Source organism: Malaclemys terrapin, chromosome 7 (genome assembly GCF_027887155.1).
Source record: "Malaclemys terrapin pileata isolate rMalTer1 chromosome 7, rMalTer1.hap1, whole genome shotgun sequence".
NCBI lineage: Eukaryota > Metazoa > Chordata > Testudines > Emydidae > Malaclemys > Malaclemys terrapin.
The window spans coordinates 106,977,786-106,995,698 of record NC_071511.1 but is presented as its reverse complement, the minus strand read 5'-3'; the positions used below and the strand labels follow the sequence as shown (position 1 = coordinate 106,995,698).

The 17,913-nt window shown below is 43.9% G+C and overlaps 1 protein-coding gene across 4 annotated transcripts in view; it reads right to left on the bottom strand.

The window, feature by feature from the left end:
• CTBP2 (C-terminal binding protein 2) overlaps positions 1-17,913 on the bottom strand; it is a 225,327-nt gene that overhangs the window by 38,828 nt on the left and 168,586 nt on the right. The gene's annotated exons all lie outside the window — the stretch shown is intronic.

Here is a 17,913-nt window from a genome sequence, read left to right as displayed (position 1 = left end):
ATTTGGCTCTTTAGCAGTACCATTTGCATCTGCAAAACTGGGCTAGCAATCCTGCAACATGAGATCCCTACACCAGTTGGGCCAGGAATCTCTGAGAACAGCTTGCTTCACTGTGACCTTTGGGCTCATCAGCTTTTGGCTGAAATGAGGAAGTGTAGAGGGTGTTCAACAATGAAAAATAATGGAAAGGAGAAAACATCCATCCATTCATTCCTCGTTCCCAGAACCATACCTTAATCATAACTCCATTCTTCCTTGACATCCCATGCCATCTTAACGGGTCACCATAACCACTGTAACTTGCCTAATTAACAGATATATGTTCCCATAAACTCCCGCTCAGCTTTCCCTCCCAGTTTCCAGATGTTCTCGCCATGCTTATGGGCCCAATCCTGCAACCCCCTTTCTCATGCAAGTAGCCCCTACTCAGCCATGTATTTCCATTTGAATCAATGGGAGCACTTGCATGAATAAGGGTTTGCAACTATAGATGTGCAGTGGGTTCAGGACACCTGTGTAGCTTAGCATCCTCATGGCCAACCACATTTCCCCATGTATTCAGTTCCTCTTATAAAGTAAATTAACTGATAGCATAAATCCTTTGCCCTCTGTCAATTTTGATCAGGGATTTCATTTGCTAAAAATCAGTTTGTTAGGGTTTGAGTATATTTACATGAACGCTAGTCTGGATCCACAGTCCCTCAGTTATTGACCTTGTATGGGTTCCCAGTGTGAGATTGGCAAGGAGTGGGATTGTAGCATTTACGGCCCTGTATTAAAAGTAGCAGGAATTTCATTTGTGTGTGACTTTCGATTACAGATCAACATTTAGCTGTTGTTCTCTTTACTTCTGTCGTATATTTTATTTATTGGCTGAGAATTTCTTGCTGCTCTTGTTTTGTTGTTATTGTTGATGGAGAATAGAAAAAATAATGGACCCAAACCTCAAACCCAACTACTCCATGGAGATTTGGTAAATCTGGATTCATTTCCTGGATCTGGGAGACTTAACATGACTGTGCAAGTCATGTTAGCTTCTCTGCACCTCAGTTCCCCTCTATAACACAAGGACAATAATACATATCTATCTATTGTACGTATATGGTCCCCTTTAGTAGCATTTGAGCACCTCAAACTCTTGACTGTATTTATCCTCACAAAACCCATGTGAGGTATTATCCCCATTGCACAAGTGAGAAACTGAGGCAAGGGAGACAAAGGCAACAGAGGAAATCTGTGGCAGAGCCGTGAATTGAATCCAAGTCCAAGGTCAATGTTCTAACCACCAGACCATGCTGCCTTTAGCGCTATATAGCTATGAGCCACTATGCAGTTCAGTGTTGTGAGGATAAATTCATTAATATTTGCAAAGCCTCTGGGAATCGTTGGATGGAAGTCATCTATTTAATGGAAAGTTAAAAAAAATAAAAAGACCAAAATTCCCACCAGATGCCATGGAGTCACAGTGGTTCAGGCCAGATGCCCATAGTCTCTGGTGCAGATTTGTTCTGCACCAGGACAGCACCATCAAGCCCAGCACATTTACAAAAAAAATGAGAGATTGGAGGTTTTTTTACCAAACAGATTTTAAAAATACAAAATATTTAAAATATAGAAAATATAAAATATTTTTAAAATCTGGTGAAAAAACTCCAATCTCATTTTACAGGCATACACCTTTCTGTGGTGCACAGGGGTCCTGTTATAAGTACACAATACACTGGACCAAACATTAGTCAAGTCTTACTTTAGATATGCAGTTTAACAGCAAGCAGTGATTCTCAACCCACAGCCCAATCAGCACATAGCTGCGGCCCATGTGACATCCTCATATATTGTGTGGATGTGGCCCACAGAGCTGCATATGCGGCCCACAATGATAAATAGGCTGAGAACCACTGCTATAAAGCATGCTTTGATTTCTTTCTAGAGAACTCATAACTGCCTGGTCTAACCTCTATTAAAGTCAATGGGAGTCCTTCTATTGATTTTAATGGGAGTTGGAATGTGCCCTTAAGACCCAGTTAGGCAAAGTATTTAAGCACCTGCTTATCTTTAAGCACCTGAGTAGTCCTCATTGACTTCAAAAAGATTACTCATATACTTAAAGCTTAGCAGGTGCTTAAGTTCTTTGCCTGGTCCCCTGGTGAAATAAAAAAGGGACTTTGTTAAACTCAATACTAGAAGCCTAAAAAGGGTATCGAGATCATTAGTCAATGTTTGTAAAGCACTTTTAAAACAAAAGGTACTATGCTAAGTATTCTTAGTTGTTATTAACATGTAGATAATTGACATAACAAGATTTTGACATAAATAAATACAAGTATTTAGAAGGGCCTGGGAATCTTATCCTAAATAATAGCATTCGTCTGTAATAACTGCTGCATTTCTATGGACTGCAGCAAGCCAAGCAAAACTTTATTTTGTTACTACCTACTTATATTCAATTGATTCCAAGGCCACAAAGACCACTGTGATCATCTCAAATCTGACCTGTATGATACAGGCCACAGAACTTCCCCCAAATAATTCCTGTTTGAACTGAAGTTTATCTTTTAGAAAAACATCCAATCATGATTTTAAAATTGGCAATGTATTAACATAATACACAATGGTGTGGTATAAAGGTTTTACCAACTCACAAGTGACAACGCAGTTAGTGAGTTATGTGGGTCACACCAAACAAATTCCGACAAACATTTATGAGCACTGTCTGATGTCTTCTGCACATCACATAACTTGCAAAACTGAATCCTGCAAGAGTTAATCACTGTGAGTGTCAACACTTCCACACCTGAACTCATTCCTTTAACTTCCCTTCAATAAGTTCTTTGTGCATACAATTTACACACAAGAACACACAGAAAATTAAACCAAACCTATAAAAATGAATCAAACTATTTCTCTTATTACAGGCTGTGAGGGAAGAAAGAGTTATTGTTATTTCTACTTGGAAGACACTCAATGCTATGATGATAGGTCCACACAGGTACCTAGCGCATTAGAGAAATTACCTAAAATAACTTTCTACATATAATAGTGGCACAGTTTTTAAAGTCCAAAATCACTGGAACTTTTGGAGCCAGAAACAAGTGCTGGGTGTACCCATTGGAGCAGTGAGATAAAAGAGCCAGGATCTAACCCTCAGCCCACAAGATACTGGCCCTTAAACCAGTTACCAGTGCAAGACTGCCCACCCTGGGATTAAGTCTGCCATTACTTTGTTTTGGGGGGAGGGCAGAGCAAGAGGGAAGGGAAGAAGGAACATCTATGCTTCAGAGGAAAGAAGGGAACATTTATCTGATACGTTGATTAGCAACAAAAAATGGTGTCTGTTTGAAGCTGCTCAAGGGCTTTGAACATTACAAGTCATTCTGGGAGGGAAGGACTAGTGGTTAGAGATCACTACGGAGCCCCGGTGGAGGCTCTACATAGTTAAGATTCTGTTGAGTTCTTCAGTTAAAGCAAAGTCCCAATGTCTTTATTAGGGATGAAATTAAAAGCACTTCAACCCCACGAGGCAGCACTTGGAGTCTCTTGCAGACTTCAGAAGGTCTGTAGTCAGGGCCTCTAGAAACCTTAGCAGCTCCTCAGGGCATTGGGAGATAAAGGTCCCCTTCCTCAACTGAGCTCTCCTGAAGTTCTACAGTTGTAGACTCAACCTGATCTCCAGGGTCCCTGGGCTGCCTAGTGCCAGCTCCCTTGTCTGTCACTCCACTGCGGATTATTCTGCAGCATCCCCTGTGTCCCTAGAGCTAGAAACCATGCAGAGTAGTACAAGCTAGGGGAGTCAGCCAGGTAACCCAGGTACCAAGGGTGAGCTTATCCATTCCCAAGATCACGGAGAAGAAAAGAGGCAACCCTTGACCCTCCTGTAGGGTTACCATATTTCCACAATCAAAAAAGACGACACGGGGGGGAGGGAAGCCCCGCCCTAGCCCCGCCCCCATCCACTCCCTCCCACTTCCCACTCCCTGACTGCCCCCCTCAGAACCCCAACCCCCCCTGCTTCTTGTCCCCCCTGGCTGAGAACCCCTCACCCTAACTGCCCCCCTAGGATCCTACCTGTCCCCTGACTGCCCCGACCCTTATCCACTCACATGGGTGGCAGGGTTGTAGAAATGTTGGTGGTGCCCAGAACCCTCCTCCCACCTGCCTAAGGCTCTGGGAGGGGGGTTGGGTGGGGGGAGGAGGTCTGGGGTGCAGGCTCCGGGCTGGGGTAGGGGGTGGGTGTGCAGGAGGGGGTGAGGGGTGCAGGCTCTGGGATGGAGTTTGGGGGTGGGAGGCAGTGCAAAGGGAGGGGGTGCAGGCTGTGGGAGGGAGTTTGAGAGCAGGAGGGTGTGTGTGAGAAGGGGGGAGGGGGTTTGGGAGGGTGTTTGGGGATAGGAGGGGATGCAAGGGTGAGGGCTGTGGGTCTGAGGATGAGGGGTTCATGATGCAGGAGGGGGCTCAGAGGATTACGGTATGGGGGGATGAGGGCTCTGGCTGGGGCTGAGGGGTTCATGATGCAGGAGGAGGCTCAGGGCTGGGGCATAGGATTAGGGTGCGGGGGGATGAGGGCTCGGGCTGAGGGGTTTGGGGCGTTGGAGAGGCTCAGGGCTAGGGTGGAAGGGCAGGGTAAGGGCAGCCTGTCTTCCCATTAGTGGATGGGGGACGCCAGGACCCGGGGGCAGCAGACAGCAGTTGCTGCTGGCTCTGGCAGTACAAGCAGGCAAGGGAAAGGCAGGCAGGCAGGCAGGGAGGAGGGGCCCCATGGGTGGGGGGGACACGTGGGGGGGTGACAGGTGGAGGCCGGGGACCCATCCAACACTCCCCTGCTCCCTGACTGCCCCCCCCCCAGACTCCCCTTACCATTTTGGCTCCACGTGTAGGCAAAACACGCTACCCGGTGGGTCGGTTTGTATGTTACACAGGGCTGCAGACAGAGGGAAGGGGGAGCAGGGGAGGAGCTCTGGCTGCTGGAGGCCAATCGAGTGGCTCAATCGGCCCAGCCGCCCAATCAGCAGCCGTACTCTGCATGGAAGGGAGGGAGGCGAGGGAGAAAAACACCCCGGACATTTTAACCTTGTTACCAATTCCTCCCGGACGGCTGTTTAGAGACGCAAAAGCTGGACATGTCCGGGGAAATACAGACAGATGGTAACCCTATCCTCTTGAGCTCCTTCAAGTTTTCTGTTTCAACCTAGCTTCTACCTGAGGAAGATGTGTGCTTCAGCCGCAAGACATAGCTCCTTCAAACTTTAGCACTTACAAAGTGAGGTGTATAAAAACGGGTGACAAAGCCCCAGCCTGGCTCAGCTGAGGTGGGCCTGCTTACATAAAAAGGAAACTCTAAAGAACTACTCTACAATAGCAGCCTTCCCTCTCCAACAGAGCCCAGGAACTCAGTGCAGCTTCTCCCGCTCCAGAAAACTTTTTCCTGGGGAAATTCCTAAGCTTCACAGCAGAGGGGAGTCTGGAGATCTTTGCGGGAGAGAAGCAGCAAAGGTTCCCCTCTCTTAAGGAACTCAAGTGCCTGGAGCTATAGAAAACTGTTTGCAATTGATGCTGGGAATGTTCTGTGGAAACTACTAGGGCCTTAGTGCTGTAGAAAACCGTATGCAGCCAGCATATAAATGTGGCTTTTTGCTGTTTGTTTTTTAAACATGAATCTTATTTTAAACTTTATCGACACAACCAGAAAGTTATTGTGAATAGGAGTTAAGCATTACAAATATGGAAATGACCAGCTGTGGTATTTGACGATGTTTCAGTATCCTTATAGCTTTTACACTGTAGATAGGCATGATACAGCCAGGCACACCCTCTACCTTTCCTCCCCACACCTCCATCAGAACATGGAGATATATGTAACCCACTTGACACCATCCAACAGCATGATTTTCCCTAAGACGGTGGCTTTCAACCTTTCCAGACCACTGTACCCCTTTCAGGAGTCTGAATTGTCTTATGTACCCCAAGTTTCACCTCATTTAAAAATTACTTGCTTACAAAATCAGACATAAAAATACAAGTGTCACAGCATACTATTACTGAAAAATTACTTATTTTCTTATTTTTACCATATAATTATAAAATAAATCAATTGGAATACAAATATTGTACTTACATTTCAGTATAACTAGTCATTGTCTGTATGAATTTTAGTTTGTACTGACTTCGCTAGTGCTTTTTATGTAGCCTGTTGTAAAACTAGGCAAATATCTAGATGAGTTGATGTACCCTCTGGAAGGCCCCTGGTTGAGAACCATTGCCCTAATGGACTTGAAATCAAACTTCAAGCTTCATGAAAATCTGCAGAACTTTCCTTCTATTAAAGTATCTCTCAACAGAACAAAATCTTATTGAGGAACATGCTGGATACTGTTTCAATTATTAAAGCCTGGTGTGATCCATGAAGTATGTAAAATGTAACAGAATTCAGCTTTCCATTTATACTATACCTTCCATCACAAGATATTTGTGCTTCACCTTGATTTCCTGGATGCCATCAGGACCATTCAATATGTAGGCACACAGCCTCATGCATCCAATGTGTCTGTCTAGAACAGTGGTTCCTAAACTTTTTCCGCCGCTTGTGCAGGGAAAGCCCCTGGCGGGCCGGGCTGGTTTGTTTACCTGCCGCGTCCGCAGGTTCGGCCGATCGTGGCTCCCAGTGGCCGCGGTTCGCTGCTCCAGGCCAATGGGAGCTGCTGGAAGCGGTGTGGGCCGAGGGACGTACTGGCCGCCACTTCCAGCAGCTCCCATTGGCCTGGAACAGCGAACTCCAGCCACTGGGAGCCGCAATTGGCCGAACCTGCAGACGTGGCAGGTAAACAAACCGGCCCGGCCCGCCAGGGGCTTTCCCTGCACAAGCGGCGGAACAAGTTTGGGAACTACTGGTATAGAATTATGTGCCTGGTCCAACTCCCAAAGAATCTTTTCACTGACCTCAATGTGAGATGGACAAGGTCCTAGGTTGGTGGATAGAATAAAACTGCTTTGATAACCAACCTACTTTTATCCTTGACAAGTTTAGTACCAAGTTACTTTGCCTTTGGGTACGCAGAAGGCATTTTGAAGTTTGAATAATCATAGCTGCATTCGCTAGCAGGGGGAACAGATGGATAAGTCACAAATCAGCTGGGGGAGTTTGGTAACTGGCATGGGGAGTTGAGATACATAGCAGGAGCTCAAGGACCAACAGAGAAAGCTGAAAGAAACTGCAGGTCAAAATATTAAGAAGCAGAGGAGGAAGGAGTGAAGGCCAAAGGAACTTAATTGTGTGTCCACAGGAAGCATTGGAAGCTGTCAGAGGATACAAGACAGATGTTCAAACAGATGGGAGAGTCCATATGGGGAACTAATGGATGCTACCAGGAAAGCTAAAACAAGTGTCTGGAAGAGGAAAGGCTCAACCAGGAGAGAGGCAGGAGAGCTCAGGTAAATAAATAAAATTAGAAAAAACATTGTTAAGGCTTTTTGTTGTGGTGGTAAGAATACCTCACTGACCCACAAACTTTCCCATGACTATGTGGGGTTTGAGCTCTCTAACTACTATTAAAGACAATGTGATGAAGGCAGTTAAAACCCCACACAACTCCCTGAAAAAGTGCCTCACCATATCCAAAATAGAAATATGGAATTTGGTGTTAGTGGTGTGTAAGAAAAGCTCTTCAAGAATTATATCATCCATAAGCCTGACAAAATAAATTCCATATAGTGTTCCCATTTGGCCTGTTGCATATTTTCTTTATCTTGGGTGTGTATATATTTGTCTTTGTGGCACACACAACAGCCATATGGCACCACAGAAGAAGAACAGCAATCACATGTAATTTGTCCTTCATGTCTAACGCATCTCTTCCTATCCTCTCCTGTTGCAACTATTTATTTGCTCATATTTATTAAAATGGAAAAAGTAGATCAAAAGACACAAAAAGCAGTCTATGCAGGATGCAAACTGTTTTTAAAAAATGCAAAATCAAATGCACACAGCTAGAAAAAACGATGATATTTTGCAGTGTGTTGATGTCCAAATGCAAAGTGGTGCATTTGAAGAAAGGTGTTTAAGTCTCTCCACCCTCATGGAATGTACATGACAATGTCTTGGTGCAGATTCTGTGTTGGAAGAATACAGAATGCTGACAGAACAGCACAAAGCAGTCAGGCAAAGCCCACAGAAAGAGGTGCATTGATATCAGCCATCTGGACACAAGGAGGCCTAACTTGAAATCACCCCATGGGATTCAAGGGCTTCAAAGATATTTTGAAGACTACATGTACGAACGTAGACTAGTGAACAGACTGCCACGGGTCGTGGCAGAAGCCTCATCACTTGGGACAGTTGTAATGACACTGGATGAAAACATCAGAGAGCAAATTGGATGGCCTTGTTCTTGGTTATGGTGGATCTGGATCCAAAAGGTCCAGCTGCTACAAAAGCAGCACTTTTGCTGTGCACCCATATTCTGATCAGAAGTGTTTTCACCCCTCCTGCCCCCTACAGAACAGGTAAGCTGCACACATGGGGCACATAATTTTCATCACTGGGCCAGGGAATGGAAGCAGCATACTGGTGAAAAACACCCCTTGTCCTCACAACCCTTCCGGGACTCTTACTGTGGCAGTTTTGTGGAGTGGCAAGGGCTTCATTGTATGCAGCTGGGGAGCCAGGACAAGGGTAGGGGTAACAGACTTCCACCCTTCATCCTCTTTTGCGTGCAGATTTTCTATTAAGCAAGTAGGAACAAAAGCCAGCAAGAATTTGACCCTTTCTCTGCTCCCATATATTCTATCTACAGTCCACAGCAGTACATGAATGATACCCAATAAACTGATCTGCAAAAAACATACACTATAGTTTTCTGAGTGAATCATATGGAAATCCTGATTGTGTAGCATCCTTAGTGCCTTGCAGGAGAGAAGGGAGGAAAGGAATTTCCACTGGACCAAGACTCCATAACCAAACACACCCAGTCTTTGGGAAAGTCCTTATATGGATCTGACTTTTCCAGCTAAGGTATCTCTTTCTCAGTGTATAATTATGTGCTGCTTACATTTTTAATTTAAATATGTATAGGAAATGTTACCCACTCAATATACTCTGTCCATTTTGGAAAAAGGGAGTGGTTGAAGAAATACCATCATAAGTATAGAGGAAAACAAATCCGGTCATTAATTTAAACAACTTGCCAACGATTTTCCAGGCTACAAACCACTTCTCATATTGTATTCAGTAAACTGACAACTTGATAGTTCAAGTTATGCAGGTTCCTCACAAACAAAAGAAAAAACTGTATCAATCAGCAAAACATCTGGATTCAGTTTTTGGAAAATGAAAGTGGTTTAACCTGATTCACTGTCCCTCTGCCATATGTATGTTTTAAAGTTGTACACCTCTACCCCGATATAATGCTGTCCTCGGGAGCCAAAAAATCTTACCGCGTTATAGGTGAAACCGCGTTATATCGAACTTGCTTTGATCTGCCGGAGTGCGTGGCCCCGCCCCCCCCCAGAGCGCTGCTTTACCGCATTATATCTGAATTCGTGTTATATCGGGTTGATTTATGTTAGGGTAGAGATGTATTTGCACATCAGTAACAGTGAAATAATAGACAGTTAGTAGAAAATAAAGAAAATGCCAGACTTTAAAGTGTTTGTGGCAGTTAAATTATGGTAACATTAACCATTTAAGGTTAGACCTTCCGATTATGCTAAACAGAAAATGCTGTAAATATTTCCAAGTAAAATGTGCAGAAGTTTTTCTATGCACTATTTTCTAGCTTCCATTACTAAGAGGCATGCCTGAGATCTTACATCAGCTGGAAAACAGGACAACAGGGATTACATTTAGAAAAGTTTCCATGTTGGGCATATACAAAAGCAGGAGAGGATGCTGATTGCCATTTCATATTGATTTATAGTTTTCATAACTAATTTGATGCTGTCCCAGCTTCACAAATGGGATTCATACCCCTGCCAAGATTATGAAAGAAGACTGTTCTGGTTTGTGGTGTTGGGTTTTTTTTTTTTTTTTTTTTAAATAATTCCTGTTCTCCACTTCTACTTGCTGTTCTTCTTCTGTGTCACTGATAGCACTTAGCGTACAGATTCAAATGGAGCGATCACCACCTCCCACCAGTCAATAGTACTCTAAATAAGCAAGATGCTACCTTCCTTAAGGGGGCTATGATATTAAGTGGGGATCCGACTATGTATTTTCCCCTCCCCAACTACATTTAATTGCTGTTCAAGAGTAAGGGGGAAAGAATGGTCTGTGCAGGTGGGTCCCAGATGTGGGGCCTCTGAGGGTGGAGAACTGATGCTGGAAGTGACATTAGCCATCTGGCCTGGCTGCAGACATTGTAGCAGTAGCTAATAATGTTCACAAAGCAGTGAGGTCTGTTTTTTAAAAAAATACTGTTGATTATTCCGTTCAATTCCAGACTGTGGGATAAAATAAAGAATTTTATGTACTGTGAATACTCAGCTCACAGAGAAGCAAGTCAGGTCATTCATATACAGCAAAAGGGAAAATGGTAAGAACCTCATTTAGAGCTTTCTTGCAATAATTACCATGTCTCTCAACCACTCTTGACTATTTTCTGACTCGCTGATAAACTGAACATTATTCATGACCAAACACCAGGGAAGCAGGAAATGTAGCACAGTGCATGCCTCTTCTGTCCCCCACCCTATGGTGGAAACATGTCAGGTACAAGCTTTCAGTAGCGCACCTTCAATCTCAACTTCAAAAAAATTATCCAAATGGCCCTCAAACACTATCCTATACATATATGAGGCAAATGGAATTTCAAAACTGTCATCTGCATAGACAAACAAGTAATCCTTCAAACGTTATAACTAAAATTGTTAGAATGTAAAATATTCTCAACTCAACGTGTGTGGCCTTACCAATGGAACTGCCATTAATGCTAATTAAAGTCCCTCTCATTAAACTGAGACTCCATTCGTATGGAGTTTCTTCTTCTTTCCTTTCGAAAAACGGATAGGTAATGGAATGGTGAAGCAGAGGCAGTGACAGGAGGTGGTAGAGCTTGCCTCTATAGAGACATATCAGACCAGCAGCTTTCAAAAGCTCTCTAGTTGCATTTTGGTTTTACAGGAACACCTTTTAAAGTGTTACAATTTTAGAAACCAAGCTATTCCTCTCAGGAATCTAGCCCAGTCTTTTATTAATGTTATTTCCAAAGTCAACATGGAAGCCTGTGATAAGAGACAGTTGTAAATGAAGAATCACCCAAGTCAAAGGCAGCCTCTAGAAGTGGCACAGTATGAAATGGAGGCAGGCAACGGTCCCAATTCCCTATGTAAATGGCACAGATGGGCTGTGACCTCAAAGTGGAGTTGTGGCCACAAGGGGGCTGCATTGTAGCCCTTGCCCTGGGTTGGGTGGTTGGATTTGAGCTCCCCAGTCCATCTACACTTCTCCTGCAGTTTCATCCTAAGTGATAAATTTCAGTACAATGCCCACAAAACTCTCCAAGCCTAAGGCCTAAACTTCATGGCTTATGTGAAGAACTGTCCTTTAAAAAATCTTTTCCAAGTGTCCTAAGCATCCTCAATTCCCGCTGAAGCGAATGAGGGCTGAAGATGCTCACTATCTTGCACAATCAATTCCTCAAGGGTCTGACTCAAGGCCCATTCAAGTCTATGCAGTCTTTCCACTGGGCATTGAATCAGGACTTCAATTTCTAGTTCACCTCTTCCTTGGTGCTCTTCTTGGTACTCACCACTTCTTTCTCTTGTTTTTACATTCTTATTTTCGTACTTCCCTTTTATTCACTCTCCCACCTCTCTTTGAAATCTGCATTCAGACACTGAGAGGAAAGGTGACAATTCAGTTTCATAAGAGGAAAGGCAGCCTGATGCAAGTAGATTTCTCAGGGACTGATTCTGCCAGATGCTGAACACCCTCAGCTCTCATGATTTCCCTAGAGTAAATGTGCTCACTTTCTCACAGAACTGGACATGAGTGAATGAGACAGGCAGCAATACAAGGAGGCTGCTACTGGAGCTGAAAGTTGATTTACTTGTACAACTATTGCTTTATCACTCATTTATAGGGATAGTTGCAGCTGTGTGAATAACAACTTTGGCATAGGTCAAGTTCTTGTTGACATTTAATATACTTGAGCACCATATAAATAAATCAAACAAAACTTTTAATGCAACTGATATTGCTGAAACTGCTATGTTTATAAAGCAGGGATGGCAACTGGCAACAAAAAACTATCTCCTCAGCATGGAAATGGGCATGATTTAAATGTGCAAAACATATTTTATTAATTTTGTCCGGTGATAAAACAGGCATAATCTGCTGTTATGATGTGTATTGTGGTAGCACCTAGGAGCCCCAGTCATGGAGCAGGACCCCACCAAGGTGTAAACCCAAACAAATTAGGAACATACACCTCTACTTCGATATAACGCTGTCCTCGGGAGCCAAAAAATCTTACCGTGTTATAGGTGAAACCCGCGTTATATCGAACTTGCTTTGATCCACCGGAGTGCGCGGCCCCCCCCCCACACCTCCCCGGAGCGCTGCTTTACCGCATTATATCCGATTTTGTGTTATATCGGGTCGCGTTATATCGGGGTAGAGGTGTATTCCATTTACCATCATCTAAGGAAAAAAACCTCTTCTGCTCCAGGACTTCCTGCTCATCCAGGCCTGACTCCTCTGTGTTGCTCCAGCCTCCTGAATGCTAACTGCTCCTACCAGTGACCCTGGCATGAGTCCTCCATCAATTTAGGCTTCCCCTTCCCTGAACTGTTGAAGCCTTTACTCTTTTCATCTTATTCAGGAAACCATTTAGCAAATTCATCCCTGTTCTGGGCAGCACTGAAGCACATGATTAAAGTTAAGAATATGCTTAAGTACCCTCCTGAATTGGAAAGCATTCCTGAATGGGGCCTTTACTGGATCGAAGTCACCTTGAGGTACATTACCTCTTATTTGCCAGTTTAGATGGCAAAATAACACAGGAGACTACTACTTCACATATAGCATAAAAGAGATGCACATCTGAATTGGTTTAATGCTTCTGAGAGACAGTTTATTCAGTGAGGACTTGTCTACACTTACCAGAGGATCGACACTGCAGCGATCGATGCATCGGCAGTCGATTTAGTGGGTCTAGTGAAGACCTGCTAAATCGACCGCCGACTGCTCTCCCGTCGACATTGCGTAGTGTGGACCCCGTGGTAAGTAGATCTAAGCTACGTCGATTTGAGTTACGCTATTCACGCAATTCAAATTGCGTAGCTTAGATCGACTTTTCCTTTTAGTATATACAAGGCCTGAGACTTCTTGGTTCTACCTTTTCCTAACTGGGCTGGTAAATCTGAGAGATAGTACTGTGAAGAACTGGCCCACCTGGGAATTAGCACTCAACCTCTTGGAATCCTAATGTAGTAGCTTTCCTTGTGGCCTGTATCAACTTCTCCTCAAGGACAATATCAGAGGTGTGGGGGAAGATGGATTTAATCCTCCCTTCTTTTTTGAAACCATATTTCCAGACCGTTTTGAGATCCCTAAGTATTCTCCCCCATCCTTGTCAGCTATTACTAGTCCCATTTCAGGCAGAAGCTATGTGATTATTACTGTATAAATAATGAAGATATACAGCATTCTTTATGTCTTTGTGTGCTACAAGGAGACTCATTTCTATTTTGCAGTTTGTTCATTTATTTATTATTATTATTATATTATTAAAGATGTCTCCCAAGACACATCAATAGAATACACATGGGTCAGCGGGTATGGGGAGACGTGTTTGTGGTTGAAGCTAGCATCCCCAAAAGCATGTTCCATCTCAGATGTCAAAAGGAAGAGTGTTACAAGGGACCTGTTGGTTCATCCTGCTCTCACCCCTGTCAACCCTACTAGCTACAGTAGGCTGCAATGCTGTTCATTCAGCAGAAGAAAACTCAATGTTCTTACCAGACTTATCTGAAAAGATTTTAGACATCCCACGTAATGCAGTCCTTTTTAGCAACTTGTGCTCTCAAGTCACACTTTATCAGAGTTTAAACTGGATTGAATGGATCATAAAATTGGTGTACTGGACAACGTAGAAGATGCTACCAAAACTGGTAAAATAAGGTTTTGTAAGATCAGGGGAAAGTATAAAATCTTTCTGGGGTCTTGATTAAAAATAACTTCCTAACTCATTACAACATAGAAATTACAGTGAATAATATTAAATCTTGAAATCTTAAGACTATTAGGGCCCTGACTCATTTAATCAATTTTTTTTGTCTGAGAAAAAAAAGTGGAGTTAGGAGATTGAAATACCTTCCCACATTCTAAAATGGTTCATGATTCCTTTCTACATCTTCAGACTCTGCAACTTTATAGAACCTGATTGTTTACTGACTGATAATGATAGGGTGATGAGAGTATCTTGAGGTTGCAAAGGCCATCTCAAATACTGCAATTTTTTAAAGTATGGTTTTCCTGCTCTTACAAAGTCTATTCAGACACATAAAAGGACACTTGATTTTGCAATGAGAATTTTAGTTTTGGGGTATGAGAGTGTCTGTTCTTTTCCTGGCTAAGCTTTCTGTGACTGTAGACCAGAATTTTTTTTTTTTTTTTTTTTTACCTTTTGTGATTTCAAGGATGCTAAATCTTCTTTAACTACCTAACTGCAAAAAAGACAGGTAGAGGCAATATTTCTTGTGATTTCCTTTCAAATTCTATTTTCCGAATTTCACTAAACTTTTTGGACATTTACTGTTGTTGTTCTTATTGTATGTGCAATTGCTATGTTTTTCACGTGGAATGAAGATAACAGATTTTTTTATTATTAACTTTCAAATTCTCCCCCTCCCTCCTCCCATCAAGCTTTTTTTGGCTTCTAACTAGATAATTGCCTTTATTGTAAAACACAACTCTAATAAGTCCTCAGACAGTACTAACTTCATATGGTATTATGACCTATCAAAACGGAATTCTTTGCTCACTGATGTAGGTGATTTGTGGACTTAGTATTTATATCAATAAATTTTATTTATGTAAAAAAAATTGAAAATATAAGTGGAGGGGAAAAGTCTGAACTGAATCCATACGATCCCTTTTCCAAGTCCTGACACTTTTTAGAAAACTTTGACAAAACATCCTATTCAGAGAGAATTATTTTTCCTTCCATATCATTTCCCATGGCAAAACACTATTCTTGTGTTAAAAAAGCCAAGAATACAGAAAAGACAGAAGAACAGTTTAGCTTATAAAGATGAGAACGCCAGGTTAGAAAAAAGAGAAACTCTACGTCAGTAAACATGAAGCTTAAGAACTGTGTAAACACCACCTGGTCTTTTTAGTATTAATATAATTAAAGAACTAGTGTATCCAAAAAAGGAAAAAACATCTATGCCCTAATATTAATTTGGGATACATATATTTTAAAAATGGGTGGACACATTTTTTATATACTATGGTTTTACATGTTTGTGGTGTGTGCACACGAGTGTGCCTAATTCTCCTCTTATATCACCAGTAGGGTTACCATAATCCAGCAATCAAAAAAGAGGACGGGAGGAGCCCCGCCCCTGTCCTGCCCTAGCCCCGCCCCATCCTGCCCTAGCCCTGCCCCTGCCCCTCCCACTTCCCCCCCTCAGAACTCCCAACCCTCCCCCCACTCCTTGTCCCCTGACTGCCCCCTCCTGGGACCCCTTCCCCTAACTGCCCCCCAGGACTCCACCCCCTACCTAAGCCTCCCTGCCTCTTGTCCCCTGACTGCCCCCTCCTGAGACCTTCCCCACATCCTAACTGGCCCCCAAGGACTCTACCCCCTACCTGTACCCTGACTGCTCCAACCCTTATCCACACCCCCACCCCCAGACAGACCCCTGGGACTCCCATGCCCCATCCAACCACTCCCCACCCCCTGACAGCCCCCCCCCAGAACTCCCGACACATCTAAACCCCTCTGCTCCCTATCCCCTGACAGCTCCGATCCCTCTCCCCACTCCTGCCCCCCGACAGCCCCCCCCCCAGAACTCCCAACCCCCCCCTTGTCCCCTGACTGCCCCCTCCTGGGACCCCTGCTCCTAACTGCCCCCCAGAACCCCACCCCTACCTAAGCCTCCCTGTTCCTTGTCCCCTAACTGCCCCCTCCTGAGACCCCCCCCCCAAATGCCCCCCAGGACCCTACCCCCTACCTGTACCCTGAGTGCCCAAAACCTTATCCACACCCCCACCCCCAGAAAGCCCCCCCGAACTCCCGACCCCCCATCCCTTGACTGCCCCCTCCAGAACCTCCCTGCCCCTTCTCCGACCCCCTGCCCCCCTTGTTGTTGGCCTTTCTTCACCTAATGTCTCGGTGAACTTGCTCAGAAACGGCCGGAGCTGCTGCCCAGCAGCGGGGGAGGAGCTCCAGACTGCCAGAGCCGATCTGCGATGCAGGGAGGGAGGGAGGGAGGGAGGAGGAGGAGCCCTCTCTGGCTGAGTGTCGGAGCCCTAAGTAAGTGACACCGTCCGGCCGGCTGCCCTGTTAGCTGCGCGCGCTATGCATGGGGGGGAAGTCCGGACATTTACAAATTCCCCCCGGATGCTATTTTTAGCTTAAAAAGCCAGACATGTCCGGGGGAATCCGGACGAATGGTAACCCTAACCACCAGATCAACAGTGGTTTGGGTTCACTGACTTAAGTGGCACTAGTTCTGAATTAGGCCCATAATGCATACACACCCCCCCTACAAACTTCATAGTAGTCAACCATTAACTTTTTACGGTCCCATAACCTGAAAATGGCTTGTCTGAATAACCCCAAAAAGTTCTCCTCTGGCATAAGCAAGCATAATTTGAGACAGAAATGAACTCTTGCAAAAATAAGAGGTGGCTCAAAGTAAGGCCTAGAATGGGAACGGTTTTACAATCTTAACATTAGCATTGCTACTATGGCTCCATAGTATATCTCACAAAACTTAAAAAAAAAAAAGAACTGTACTGAGTACAATGTACATGGGCCTTCAGATCTCTTGCATACCTGTGGCCCCTTGGCTAGTTTGTGAGGGCAATAGCTATTGCGTGCAGCTGGGAGTTTAGAGAACTCCACTGCAGCCTCACAGGGTCCCTCTGTAGCCAGTGGGATGAAAGGGACAGGGGGAAGAGGCAGCGAGATCATGGGGTCCATGGAGTCTTCCGTATCCATAATGTTCTAAAACAATAACTCAGCGTTGCCAAATTACATCCTCAGAAATGTCAAACTAGACCCTGGAGTTTCTTTCACACTGGTTAACGATGCTGCAGCCTTTAGGCCAAGTGATTTTGGAGTTATGGGTGGATAAAACATATCAAGAGCAATTGTCAAAAACTGTAACCCACAATTTTTCTGACCCATAACTACAATGTCTTGTACAATGAACCTCAAATTCTTTCATGATTTAAAACTAAACATTTAAACTTTCAGGCCGGAAGTTAAAGCAGGGTGCAAGATCAAAAATGCCCCTTAAATTATGGAGTTACTAAGTTTGGCTCCATAATATATTGCCTCATCCCTAAATAAAATGAAATATCGAGTAATGTCTCATTTATCTTGGCTTCAGCAGAAATTAAGGCAGTTGCTATAGAACAAAAATTCTCAAACTGGGGGTCGGTTTATAATTGATAATGGTGTTAAATATATAAAAGTGTTTTTAATTTATAAGGGGGGTCACACTCAGAGGCTTGCTATGTGAAAGGGGTCACCAGTAAAAAAGTTTGAGAGCCACTGCTATAGAATCTTCAGTGTGAAATTTTCTAAAGCGTTCTGCAATGGCCCTAAACTGCTCCATTGAAAATCCATTTAGAAAATCCCACTCTCTGTCTCTAACAGGCTAACGTGGCCAGATGTTGAGCCCCTCCAGCAAGGTACGGAGTGCCCACATCTTCTATCGCGCTAGTCATGTAACACCCCTCAGGCG